At 42.1% G+C, this 12096-nt stretch overlaps 1 protein-coding gene across 1 annotated transcript in view; it reads left to right on the top strand.

Moving 5' to 3' along the window:
* Nucleotides 1-3717, top strand: part of LOC123790808 (uncharacterized) — a 274206-nt gene extending 270489 nt beyond the window's left edge. The window contains exons 17-18 of the mRNA XM_087856663.1: nucleotides 382-483; nucleotides 1092-3717. The gene's annotated coding sequence lies outside the window, so the exon portion shown is untranslated. The remainder of the gene's footprint in view (nucleotides 1-381; nucleotides 484-1091) is intronic.
* Nucleotides 3718-12096: the final 8379 nt, after the last annotated feature.

Here is a 12096-nt window from a genome sequence, read left to right as displayed (position 1 = left end):
AATATCTTACTGGACTCTACTCACCCTTCCTCCCGTGATGATGTGAAATGATAAAATTCCTTCACGATGAGATGAAGTGAGGTGACTGACAGAGGCATTGTGACACAGCGTTAGGCTACTACTGACCTTCTGACCATACGTCACAAGGAGGATCATCTGCTTCTGGATTGTTGTTGACTGCGGCTAAGTGAGACCCACGATAAGGGAGGACTACTGTATCACCTCTTTTTTACAACTGAGCCTAAATGGAGGTTCAGAGAGGTTAAGTAACTGACCCGAGGTCTCAAGATAGGTTCATAAATAGCAAGGATAGAATTTAACACCAGGTCCACCTGACCCCAACTTTTTCTGCTCCTTCCTTGTCACCACTCCTGAGAGTAGAGTGAATTGCTAATTTAGGTGCTGCCTGGAATGTCTGATATTTAAGCGGAAAACTCTGAAGGTGCCGGCACCCATGAATACTGACAATATGACGTCCCAACGGTAAGTCTTGACCAACTTAGCTCCTCTTTGCATCCTTCCCATTCTCCTCTCCAGTCATTCTTGCTTCTTCTTTCTACCAGATGATGATGACATGCAATAATAAAAAAGAGAAGAAAGTTCTGCTTTACATATGGAGGTAGAAATTGGGTGTGTGTCATCTGTTGGAAGGATTGGGAAACGATCCTCCAAGAATTAAGAGCGTTTACCTGAATCAAAAAGAACTTGTAGAATTAGGATTTTGTGTACATGTGTACCTGGTTCCTGAAAAGCTACAATATAAAGCAAAGGGCCTGCAAGTTTGTTAATGAAAAGAAGGATGTTGCCTGGGATGAGGAATTCACATTTGCAATGTTTAATGTAAAGCCAATTATAATATGAAATTAAGATAAATTCAGCCTTAAGTCATTCAGATAATTAGATAAACAGAATTTATATTTAATAAGGTCTAATTAGCATATTTCTGTATCATAAATTCTAAAAAAATAAAGAAATTTACTATCCACTTTCTTTCCATATGGGTCTGAGGTGGTAAAATAAAATTTAATCTTGGGTACAATTCATCTGCTACGACTTCCCAAATAATGATTTCTATATTTCTTGTTTGACAGTACAAACAATGTCATCCTAGGACCGTTGTGGGTGGCAACTGAGACAACTCTGGCACTCACCTGGGCCTGAGCTCCAAGCTGAACCCTCCCCCACTTGGCACCGGAATGCATTTGTCTTACTATCTTTCCTTTTGACTTCTTCCTTTGTTCTGTTTACCTGTTTACTACAATTCTCATGTTATCTGGGTGTATTGTAACTATAATTCCTGTTGACTTTTTTTGTGCCTTTAATAGAGTAAAATAAAAAATATATAGTGTAATACACACTTTGATAAGTTCTGGACAGGATACTTGAGCTCTGGATGTCTCCAGCGTGTCAGGTTTCCCATGGTAGTTAAAAAGCTGGATTTTAACCCTATCCAGAAAGAATAATTGAGTTGAATGACCTCATTTCTTAAATTCCTCAGGCCATGGTATACTCATGGAAATGAGCAAATATTGGAGAATTCTGTATTTTCCAGATGCATCTATTGGTAACGACTCCTATTTAAAATGGCCAATGGGGCCCAAGTTTGGAGAAACAACTGAGGTGACTCCAAAATTTATGCAATGTTAATACACTCTGAAAGATATGTAATAAAAATACAAGGTTCAAATTTAATAGTCTTTGAACTAAACAAAGTACTTTAGAACTTCAATAAATTAAATTGAAGATTAAAATTCGTATTTATATCTTTAATATTAAAAATTTTTAAATTCAATAAGAAATTAACGATGTCAGGGTTTGGGCAGGAAAGTGTCCTGTGCAGCCATCACGTGCATTCTCGCCTTGCTTTGTCCAAACGATGTCAGAAGTGTAGTTGACAGTAGCCTCATGAGAACTTTTCTTTCAGAGCTTTTTGTAAGTTTACTTGATCTTGGGCCCATCTGGACGTTCAAAAGGACTTTGCTTATCTGCAAATGAGCATACTTCTGGGCACAGCTGCGAGAGGAAGAGCCACCAGGAGCATGGGCCATAACTGGGTCAACCTTTGGCTGGAGTGCACAATAAATAGACAAGGGCAGCAGAGAGCGGGTCAAACTGGCTTGAAATGTTGCGATGAAGTATGATCATTTATACTGTGACCTCAGAGGATTCTTACTCCGTAAGAGTTGACTATAGGGCCCTGTTAAAAGATGTCAAAAACAGCTACTCGCACATACTTGTGAAATAAAACCGATTTATACTCACACAGAGGGGTAGCGATTATAAAGGACCAAGCAGACTGCAATTTACACAGCTAGATCGTTTTGATTGAAAACGGAAATTCCAACAGAATGTTGATAAAGAAATTTCACATATTGTTCCCCATTCCTTCTAAACTTAGTTTTAAGCTGTAAAGTCTACGCATGTATCTGTCTACACAACGTACATCACTTAGCCACTTTGGGCCCAGAGGGATGTGGGTGGATCTGGCAACTTCTAGGGAAAATTCCCCGAGAGGAAATCGCAATGCAGCAGCAAATCACTCTTCTTTGTGTCTTTTGCCTTTTTTTTTTTTTTTAATGACACAAGTTTTAAGTTGTTCCTGGTAGCAGCTCCTGAATTCATCTGCTAAAGGTTGCTGCAGGATTCCAGAAAAAGCAGCTATTAGCAGCAATTGAACACTTGCAGGAGAAACAATGCCCTGGACCCCAGTGGGGTTGTCATTTTGTCAAAATGTGAAGCTGTGTTTGATTTTACGTTACCAAGCCTTTTTCCGAGAAGGAAGTTAGAACGTATTGCTTCTAGAGAAGGGGGAAGGTAACACAGTTTTGAAAAAATGCAACACCAGGTCACGTCGGGGAGAATCGCGGTGTTTACTACCTACTGGGAATGAGTTTCTGTTTCTGAACTCTCCATGACTTGGTGTGTTGCTGAATTGAGAAGATTGGAGGCCAGAGAAGAGGTCCTTGATTTCTTCGGGTCCTATCTGTATCCCTACATGCCACATTACCAGCCACCGAGGTGTGTGTGCACGAAATGCCCAGGGAATGAAATATACGGACAAAACGAAGGAGGGAGGGAGCAAAATAAAGTACTCACATTTAAAAAAAATCAGTAAGACTTAACCCTCTTGGTAATATTCGTCTAGCAACCTTACGTGTAGAATAGCAGGACCAAGCTATTGAAAACAGAGTCCACATCCTTTTCTTCCTTTAGGGAAATGGGCTGGGGATGCCACATACGTTCTCTGTTCTGAAATGGAGATATTTATTTCTCAGATCGAATTAAGTTAAACTTTTAAAAATATTACATTTGGCACTGTAGGAGTCAGTGTTTTCCTTACGTGTTTTTTTTTTTTCCTTTCCCCCAAAGATTACTATTTTTTCCCTGCCAACCTTCGAATTCAAACGGGGGTTCTCATGGCTTTGGAGTTTCTGTTTGCATCATTAGTCAGAAATCCCTTTTAAAATGGGTGAATTAATTTGGAAGAATTAGGTTAACAAGTCCTGTCTGAAGTGCGCTGGTTTACGTTGTGGTTTGTGGTGAGTTTATGGAGGTTTTGCGAGAAAACTCCAAGTGCTGAAAGCAAACCTCTCTCAGACCATAGTGCCTTTCTGTACTAAGCACAGAATTTCCTTTTGTGGTCTGAGGTGACGTGGCTTTGGATAATAAATATCTGTAAAAAGATTTCCTGAGGTCGACTGCAAGACATCATTGACACTTTAAGTAGTTGATTGCACGGCTTTCCACAATGGAATTTGAAGCCTTTTAAACATATATATATATATATATATATATATATATATATATATATGTATATGTGTGTGTGTGTGTGTGTGTGTGTGTGTGCGTATTAAAGTAACATCACTTTGTAATCATGTCCTAACAGATAATAATCATCTGATCCCCTATTAGTTCTAATACTCCACACTGCTTTTTGGTTTGTGGGCCAAGAAATCATGCATCATTGTTTTGTATTTCTTTCTTTATCCTTTCATTATCTTGTGTCTCCAACTTTTAGACCAGGAAAATACAACCTCGTGGCTCCTCAGTTATCAGAGTCCCATTAGGAGTTTGAGAAAGAAACACACACACACACACACACACACACACACGTACGCACGCACGCACCCTCCCCCCCACGGAAACCCGCAGCATGCTCACATTAACTGTGGGAACTGGTTTCCATTAATGTGTAATCAAGAAGCAGGCCGCCCATTTACCTTGAAAACTAGAAGAAGAAACCCGTCTCTCTCCCTATATGCTCTTTCTGATGATGACTTCCCATCCCCGCACCCCCCACCCTGCCACCCCCCCTCGCCAACCTGTTTGTCAAACTTGGCTTATCAGAGAATAAATTCTCTTTTTGTCACAGACCCGGTAACGAATCAGGAGAGGTGGATTTTTTGTAATGAGGTAAAATATTCCAAAAGCTTAAGGCTCCCATTGCCGTTGACCTTTAAGGCATGTTGCAGCAAAAAAGTTAATTCACTTTGCACATGTTGCGAAGCAACAGGTGGTAGACAACCACGGGGGCTGCCTGCATTCCTCCGTTTGCAAACTCCGGGCCCCTGGTATTCTGGGATTTACACCACCTCCCCCCAGGTCCTGACTGACAAGCTAATCGGTGTGCTGGGAAGCAACGAGCTATTGATTGCACTGTAACAGAACACCACCCCGACAATGAAACTGCAATGAAATGCTTCAGCGCCGAAGAAAGGGAGGCCATTGGACTGTAGGGCAACTGGAAGAAATTTGCTTGTAGGTAGTGCGGCAGAAATGAAAAGGCTCTCAGGAGCAGGGCCTTGAAAAGCCAGGTTATTAAAAAAGCCACAAAGCTGGAGTCTGGCTGAGTGGAGGAAAATAGTTATGGCTCAGCTAGGCGTATCTAAAAAGGAGAAGGGAGGAGGGGGGACAGCTTTCAGAATTGCGTTAATCTCTCGAGTGCTTAATTTCTTTTCTTTTATGGCAGCTTGTGGTATAGCAACAAGTATTCGAGCAGTTAATAATTTTAAACAGTTTAGCTTTCCTTAGGCAATATATCTTTAGCCTTAATTAAAATTTTATTTTAGTCGGAAAAATATTAAAATGACATTACGATCCATCCTCTATGATGGGAAATATATGATGGTATGAATATTTTATTATACAAACTATTATTAAGCAGCTGCTGACATATTCTCTCTTGAGTTCCACTTCAGTTGTTTAGAAGGCATTCACTATTTCTTAATAATGCCCCATCAGCTTCCCTCTGAAATATTGGAACGTGCCATATTAATTAGACACAGAGTCCAAATGCTTATGATTTTTTTTAATACATTGAGAGGAGATGCATAAAGCAGAGCGAGGTGTTGGAGCATTGGATAATTCATTGAGAAGGTGAGACTTTGGAGAGAAATAGTCTTGGTGTAAACTCAAGCATTTGTCACAAGCCACCACACAAATTGAACTTGGCCATCCTGGTTACATGTCTTATGCTGGAGGAAAAAAAAACAAAAAAAAGAAGACATCTTGCACTGTCACCAAAGCCAAAGAAGAAATACAGAAGCTGGAACTGATTTGTCTGTAACCTTTATAACTTTTTATCTACCTGTTCTGAAGTTGTGTGTGGGTGTGGGTCTGGTGTATGGAATTTTACTGGTAAAACATATCTCTGGAAATTACCTCTAACCTCCAAGTAGACTGAATAACCATCAATTTTCATCTATAGTTCCGTCTTTCATCTCTGCATGTAGGGCCTACCACGATGGCATGGAAGGGCTCCTTCAAACTAATTAGATTAATTACAATTTCCATTGTGTGTTAGAAGGACACACTTATCATCTCCCTCCCTACTGAAGCCAATAATTGATTGGATAGTGACAGGTTGATAAAATCCTCCTCCTGCCAAGATGAAGGAAGGCCTGGATCCAGGACGTCACCGAGGATTCGTTTTTGAAGCTGGAGTTGTTTACAGTGCTTGTGACTTTGAGGATGGAGTCCTTCAGTCTTTGCATCTTCACTCTTTGAAGAACTGGCTACACTGTGTCTTCTAAACATAGCTAGTGTGTGTGTGTGTGTCAGTGGGGGACAAGGGACAGGAAGAATGGGGTAGAGCAGATGTGCGTGCGTGCATGTGTGTGTGTGTGTGTGTAAGGAAATGGGGCCACAGGGGAAGGGACAGTGAACCCGCAGTGAGGACGTGTGGGTTTAAGTGCCAATCCAGCCACTAACCAGCTGTGCACCTTGAGAGATTTACTTTCCCCTCAAAGGGACCCGATTTTATGATCTATAAAATGGAGAGGGAGGATTTATTCAATTAATATTTATTGAACATCTACCGTCTAGCATGAACTCTGGTAGATTCTGAGGATTCAAAAGTGAGCCCAGAGAGGTGGCACGTGCCCTTCACAGGGCTTTGAGTCCATTGGGAGAGAAAACATTAATCAGATGTCTACATTAATGCAGTGAAGTTCCAACAGCCAGAACTAGATGGCAATCTGAGAGCATGGGCGGGGCGGGGGGGGGGGATCTAACCCTTCAGGGAGGAAGTAAGGCTTGAGCTGAGGTGTGATGATTTATTGTCCAGGTAGAACAAACAGAATGTGCAGGGGAGAAGTGAGGCGGGTGCCCAGGATTGGAAGATACACAGCAAGGCAGCAAGGGCAGGGGGATAAGGTTGCAGAAGTAAGTATATGGCAAGAGGGTACGTTATGGTCAGATCTGAGTAGGAAAAAAAAAATGTGTGGGAACTTGGAGGAGAAGACGGAGAGAGGAAACAGGTCAAGCAGGTAGGTAGTTCTTACAGTTGACCCGTCAAGACTTGACGGTTGCCCACACTCAGCGGACAGAATGAAGAGATATTGAAGAGACACCACTGGAAGCACTTGGTGATGAGTTAGGCTTAAAATTTAATGAGAACACGTCCTCCAGAATGGGCCTTCAGATGGAACGATCCATTGGTTGGCGAGATCCTCGGTAGACTGGGAACACTGCAAGGGGACCAGATCTGCAGGAAATGATCATGAATTTGGTTCAAGACACAAGAGTTGGAGGGGGAATTTGATCCGTCAAAGAGGATAATGAGATGAGCCCTAAAATCTCTGTCACCTGTTGAATTCTATGATGTTCTGAGATGGATTTGTTCACAGAGGAGTGCGTCCCAGATCTCATTTGGAAGGGGGCACGAGGCCGTGGAAATGCCATCAGCTTTTCTCACAGATGGGGCCCCAACCTCAAGTAGCAGTTGGTTGGCTGAGTAACAGTCATGTACCTCAACTTCAGTTTCCTGGTATCAATTAGGGCCCTGCCATCCCTTTCAAGGGTGAAATGAGCATTAGAGACACAGTTGGCACCATTTCTAGCTTGGTACCAGACACAAAGAAGAGCTAGACTTTTTTTAAAAAACCACTCCAAAGTTTGCTGTGATGAGGGATTCATCCATATTGTCCTGTGTCAAAAAAACCCCACATATTATTCCAGACTAAAGGCCCTGTATATGAAATCCACTTGATAAAAGATTACTTGTAGGTAACAAGAACTATTGTTTAAGGCCCAGGTGCCCTTGATCTCGGGCTATTCTGCGCCACGTATGGTGCTCAATGGAGTCAAGTTACACGTAAGTTTCCCCAGAGAAAATTCTTGGGTTGAATTTTGGCAGTAACACATAAGCAAGATATGTTTTCCCATGGGTTCTTAGGAAAGGTACTTTCTGGCCGCTGGCTGGGGTGCCACACATGTCCCCCCTCTACGTAGGAACACATGTCCCCGAGCCAAAGCGACAGAATGCAAGTGCTCTGGGAAGAAACTCGCTTCCGTCCTTGTGTGTATAGTAGACGTGTCCGTGTGAACACTCAAAATCTGGGCACCTTTATTATTACTTAAACATCGCCCAGAGTCCCCTTCACTGCCACTGTTTTAGTCACCTCATTAAATTTCTTGTGGCCACGTCTGTCCTGGCCTGGAGGCTGAGAGGTGACCCACCACACCACGAAGCCAAGATCAAGACTTCACTTTTAAACTTCCCTTTGAAAAAAAAAATGCAAGGGAATTTTGAGAGGTTTGAGGATTCCTGGAAACTCATTTCCCTACCGCTACACAAAGCTGGGCTGATTATTTCAGCACTTTGAAAAGCTTTTTGACTTTTTACTTTCTAATATAGAAGAGTAAGAAGGCTCTGCCCTCTGTAAACTCCCTTATTCCCCCAAACATTCCGAATTGCCTACATTTCAGTTCCAATTTGTTATTATATCCAAATGCCACACGTGCTTCGTTCATTTAAAAAGAAACCCTATTTAAAAAAAGAAACTCTATTTTCTTCCAGGCACTTAAAAACTTATTAGCTATCTCTCCCTCTTCTTCTCCCCAAGTTTACTTACTTGTTAGCAAATTGGATTAGTTTCATCAATTAAAAGAGCTGTGGTCATGGGCACAAAGCTAACGATTGTTACAGATACTTGCTTAACACTGCAAAACTTCCAAGGTTTGCTGCAAAGGATTTTAAAAATCGAGAGGAATTAATCTGGGCTATCCATGTTAACTCCTGCTCACAGGGCTTGAAACCTCACCTTGGGTCCCCCACCTACGGATAGGTGAGCCAGTTAAAATATTTGAAATTTGGGGGGAAGATAGAGAATGCTGGCCGTTTTGTGAAGCAAGGAATGCATTTTCCTTTCAATTTAGCAAGTGCTTATCGACCATGCAAATGATCAATAGCTTCTGGATCTATTAAAATGACCCAATCCTGCCTTCAGAGAGTTTTGCATTCCCCCCCCCCTGCTTTCCAGTGAGGTAAGAATGTGCTTACGTGAATAATTGGCAGTTGAAAATATGCCAGCTTCATTCATGTGGAAAAATTAAATTTGATATTGAATTGAAGTTATTTAATGCATACAAATATGGTTTTCTTTATTTTTTAATGATGTTGTCATGCCTATTACAGCCAACGCATGATTTTCTGTATTACTGGAACACAGGGAGAGAGTGAATAAGTGACTTTGCTGGCCAATCATTTCAACAGACTTTCCTGCTGGAAGTTTGGAAGATTCCAACTGATCTCTGATTTCTACCTTTACCTGCCTGAAGAGCTGCTAGTAGAACGGTGACCAGGATCAGCAGTGGGGAAGGCAGAGGGGGACCGAGGGAAATAAGGACCCACTGGGAATTATTCCCTGAATAATAATGGGACATATAAACATTGGCTGAGAAAGAAATGGAATCTGGCTGTTGAGCCAACAAAGCCTTTTGAGGATTCTGTTTTGATGGAGAAGTGAGGACTTATGTCAACATTTGGAATTCTGCACTACTTGGGGAATTAATCTACCCTTCCCAGTGCTATATATGTGTTCTATCAGCACCAACAAGAAAAGAAAGAAAGATTTGATAACACTCACGTTCACTATAGTTACAAACTTTTCCCACTGGAATTTACCCCAGCCTTTTTGCTCCAACTGCCACTTTCTTGGCTTCCTAAAACACAACCGCTGCTGGGTCTCTTGCGTTTACCCCATTTTTTTCTATAGACTTTGCTCACCTCGAATATTTCTTTGTTCTCACGAGTGCCCTTCTGTTATCTTTCTTGAATTACTCACTTCCTTACCTACAACCTATCAGCTGGTGACATCTCAAACCATGGCCAATCTACAGACTTGCTTTGGTCAAGTTCTCTTATTTCTAGAGAGAGAAATAAGCTGAAGCTACCTTCACACACACACACACACACACACACACACACACACACACACAGAAAAGAAGAGAAGGGGAGAAAAGTGAAGAAAGATGGTAGATCATGGGAAGAGGGACTAACCCAGCGGCTGGGAAAGAGGAGAAGACCCAAGATGCCCTCTCTCTCTCGGTTTCTCTCTCTCACTGGCTCTAGTCACTGCTCACCACTGAGGACTGCCTCTGAGGATGTACTTCATTCATATCTGTGTATCCTTCTTTCTCATGACAAGCTTCCTGTGTTTCCTTGTGTCTTTGAAGACTTTGGAGTTTATCCACCCCCAGTTCAAGCTACCCACAAAGACGAACTTGAATTGTGATCTCAAACATGAACCCTTAGGTGACTCCATTAACTGTGGCTGCTGAAATGTCTATCACAGATACATATGCAGGGGGACCGTTCCCTGTAGTGGCAGGGATCCCTGGACATACAAACATTCATCCTAACGTGTATGTTACAAAGTTGGCTCTCTCGCCTATGTTCTCAGCTTTAACGTATTCCCAGAGTGGGACTGACCATCCGTGTACCTTCAACCGGGCAAATCTCTCTACCTTTTCCATTCCTACCAAAAGAAAAACAAACCCAACACAAACATTATATCACTGCTTCTGTTCTCAGGTTCAACATCTCAGTTATTTGTAACCTGTCTTAGTTCATAATTCCTTGTTGTCACCTAGCCACTACACCACATAATTGTTGTAAAATGCCACATAGATCCATTTCCCCCCCACCCCCATTTCCATCACTACTCGAATTCAGGTTGTTTTCACTTCTTCTCTGCATGATCACGTGTATTGCCCAGCTACCTTTTCCTTTTACGATTTTCTCTTCCATTTAAGTCATTCGTCAGGGATGGAATGTTTGTGTGCCTCGGAAATTCATATGTTAGAGCCCTAATCCCTAATGTGGTGGTTTTAGGAGGTGAGACATTTGGAAAGTGACTAGGTTTCAATGAGGCCATGAGGGTGGAGCCCTCATGATGGGATTAGCGCCCTTATAAGAAGAGGAAGAGACACCAGAGCTTGCTCTCTCTCTCTGCCATGAGAAAGCGGCCATCTGCAAGCCAAGAATGGAGCTCTGTCCCCATAAGCCCAATGATTGGCACCCTGACCTTGGACTTCACAGCCTTCAGAACCGTCAGAAATAAATGTCTGCTATATAAGTGCCCTGCCCCCTACCCCCAGTCTGCCATCTTTTGTTATAATAACCCATGCTAAAGAAGACATTATTCTTTCAAATAACCAGCTAAAAATTCCATTACCACCATGATAGGGGATATCTGGGGATTTACTTTTATGGTCCATTGCTTTAAATTTACCTTGTTTACTCTGAGATCCAAGCCTGTTCTTCCATTATCTGGTCTTCTGACTTCACCCCTATAAGAAGAATTTCTTCACTTAGAGGCTTGGCCTCCTCCCAGCCCTCATGTCCCCACGGGTGGCTAGGTTTTGCTCAGTTGAATCCCTTGTATGGAACCATTTCCCCTAATGAAAATGTTTCCCATCATTACGGGCTTTACGTTTATGGTATTAAAACAGTGCTTTAGCTTTTAGTAAAAATAGCATCTTTGTCTCTATTTTACTGTGTTTTCCATTAAAATGAAAGTAATCAGCTAAGTTCACTTACTGTCCAATACCTTGCTTTAAAATGGTTGCATTCTAACTCCCCTCTCTAGAAGCCCAGCGTGAGGTTGCCTCTGGAATCAACCACATCATCAGTATCCCCCTTCGGAGGCAACAAGTCTTCCATGATTACGTGTGAGAAGCTAAAGGAGGGTGGAATTTAAATAGACCAGAACCCTTGAAATATTCCAGAAAGATGCCAGAGGCCCTGCACTAAATCAAGTTGTCTGCACACAATGCAGAAAAGTGAGGACATTCACTTTGGGGATGAAAATCAACTTAATTTATTGAAAACCGCATTCAACATCAATTATTCACCATTCATGGTGAACTGCTGACTCAACTATTTTTTTTTCTTTATGGGGAACAATTCGAGGTCTCCTTCAAAGCCAGCGCATGGGTCCTTGGCTTACTGTAAGCTTTCGATGAGCTGTGATATCAGAGCTGGTATGGTCCATAGCAGCTGCTAATGCGGTACACGCCGGTCATTTGCTGTTGACAGGCATTAATAAAAACCTAATTTGAGGAAATTATGAAAAACCTACTCATTATGCAATCTGGTTTATGTTTTGGCATGTGGCAATCATTGGCTTGATAGTCAAAAAAAAATCCTCATTTCCAGAGCTTTATGGCCTATGTTTCCATTGCAGACCAGCCAGAGCCCCTCGCTTCTCCCACGTGTGTTTGATCTCCTAATTGGCTCAAGACATATCCACAGGTTTGCTTTATGATGCTGCAGGCCTCAGCCCGAGCCGAGGTGTAACGGACACAGGAATC

This window comes from Ursus americanus, chromosome 28 (assembly GCF_024610735.1).
Source record: "Ursus americanus isolate L20-20 chromosome 28, mUrsAme1.1.p, whole genome shotgun sequence".
NCBI classification, from domain to species: domain Eukaryota; kingdom Metazoa; phylum Chordata; class Mammalia; order Carnivora; family Ursidae; genus Ursus; species Ursus americanus.
This window is presented reverse-complemented; position numbering and strand designations above follow the sequence as displayed.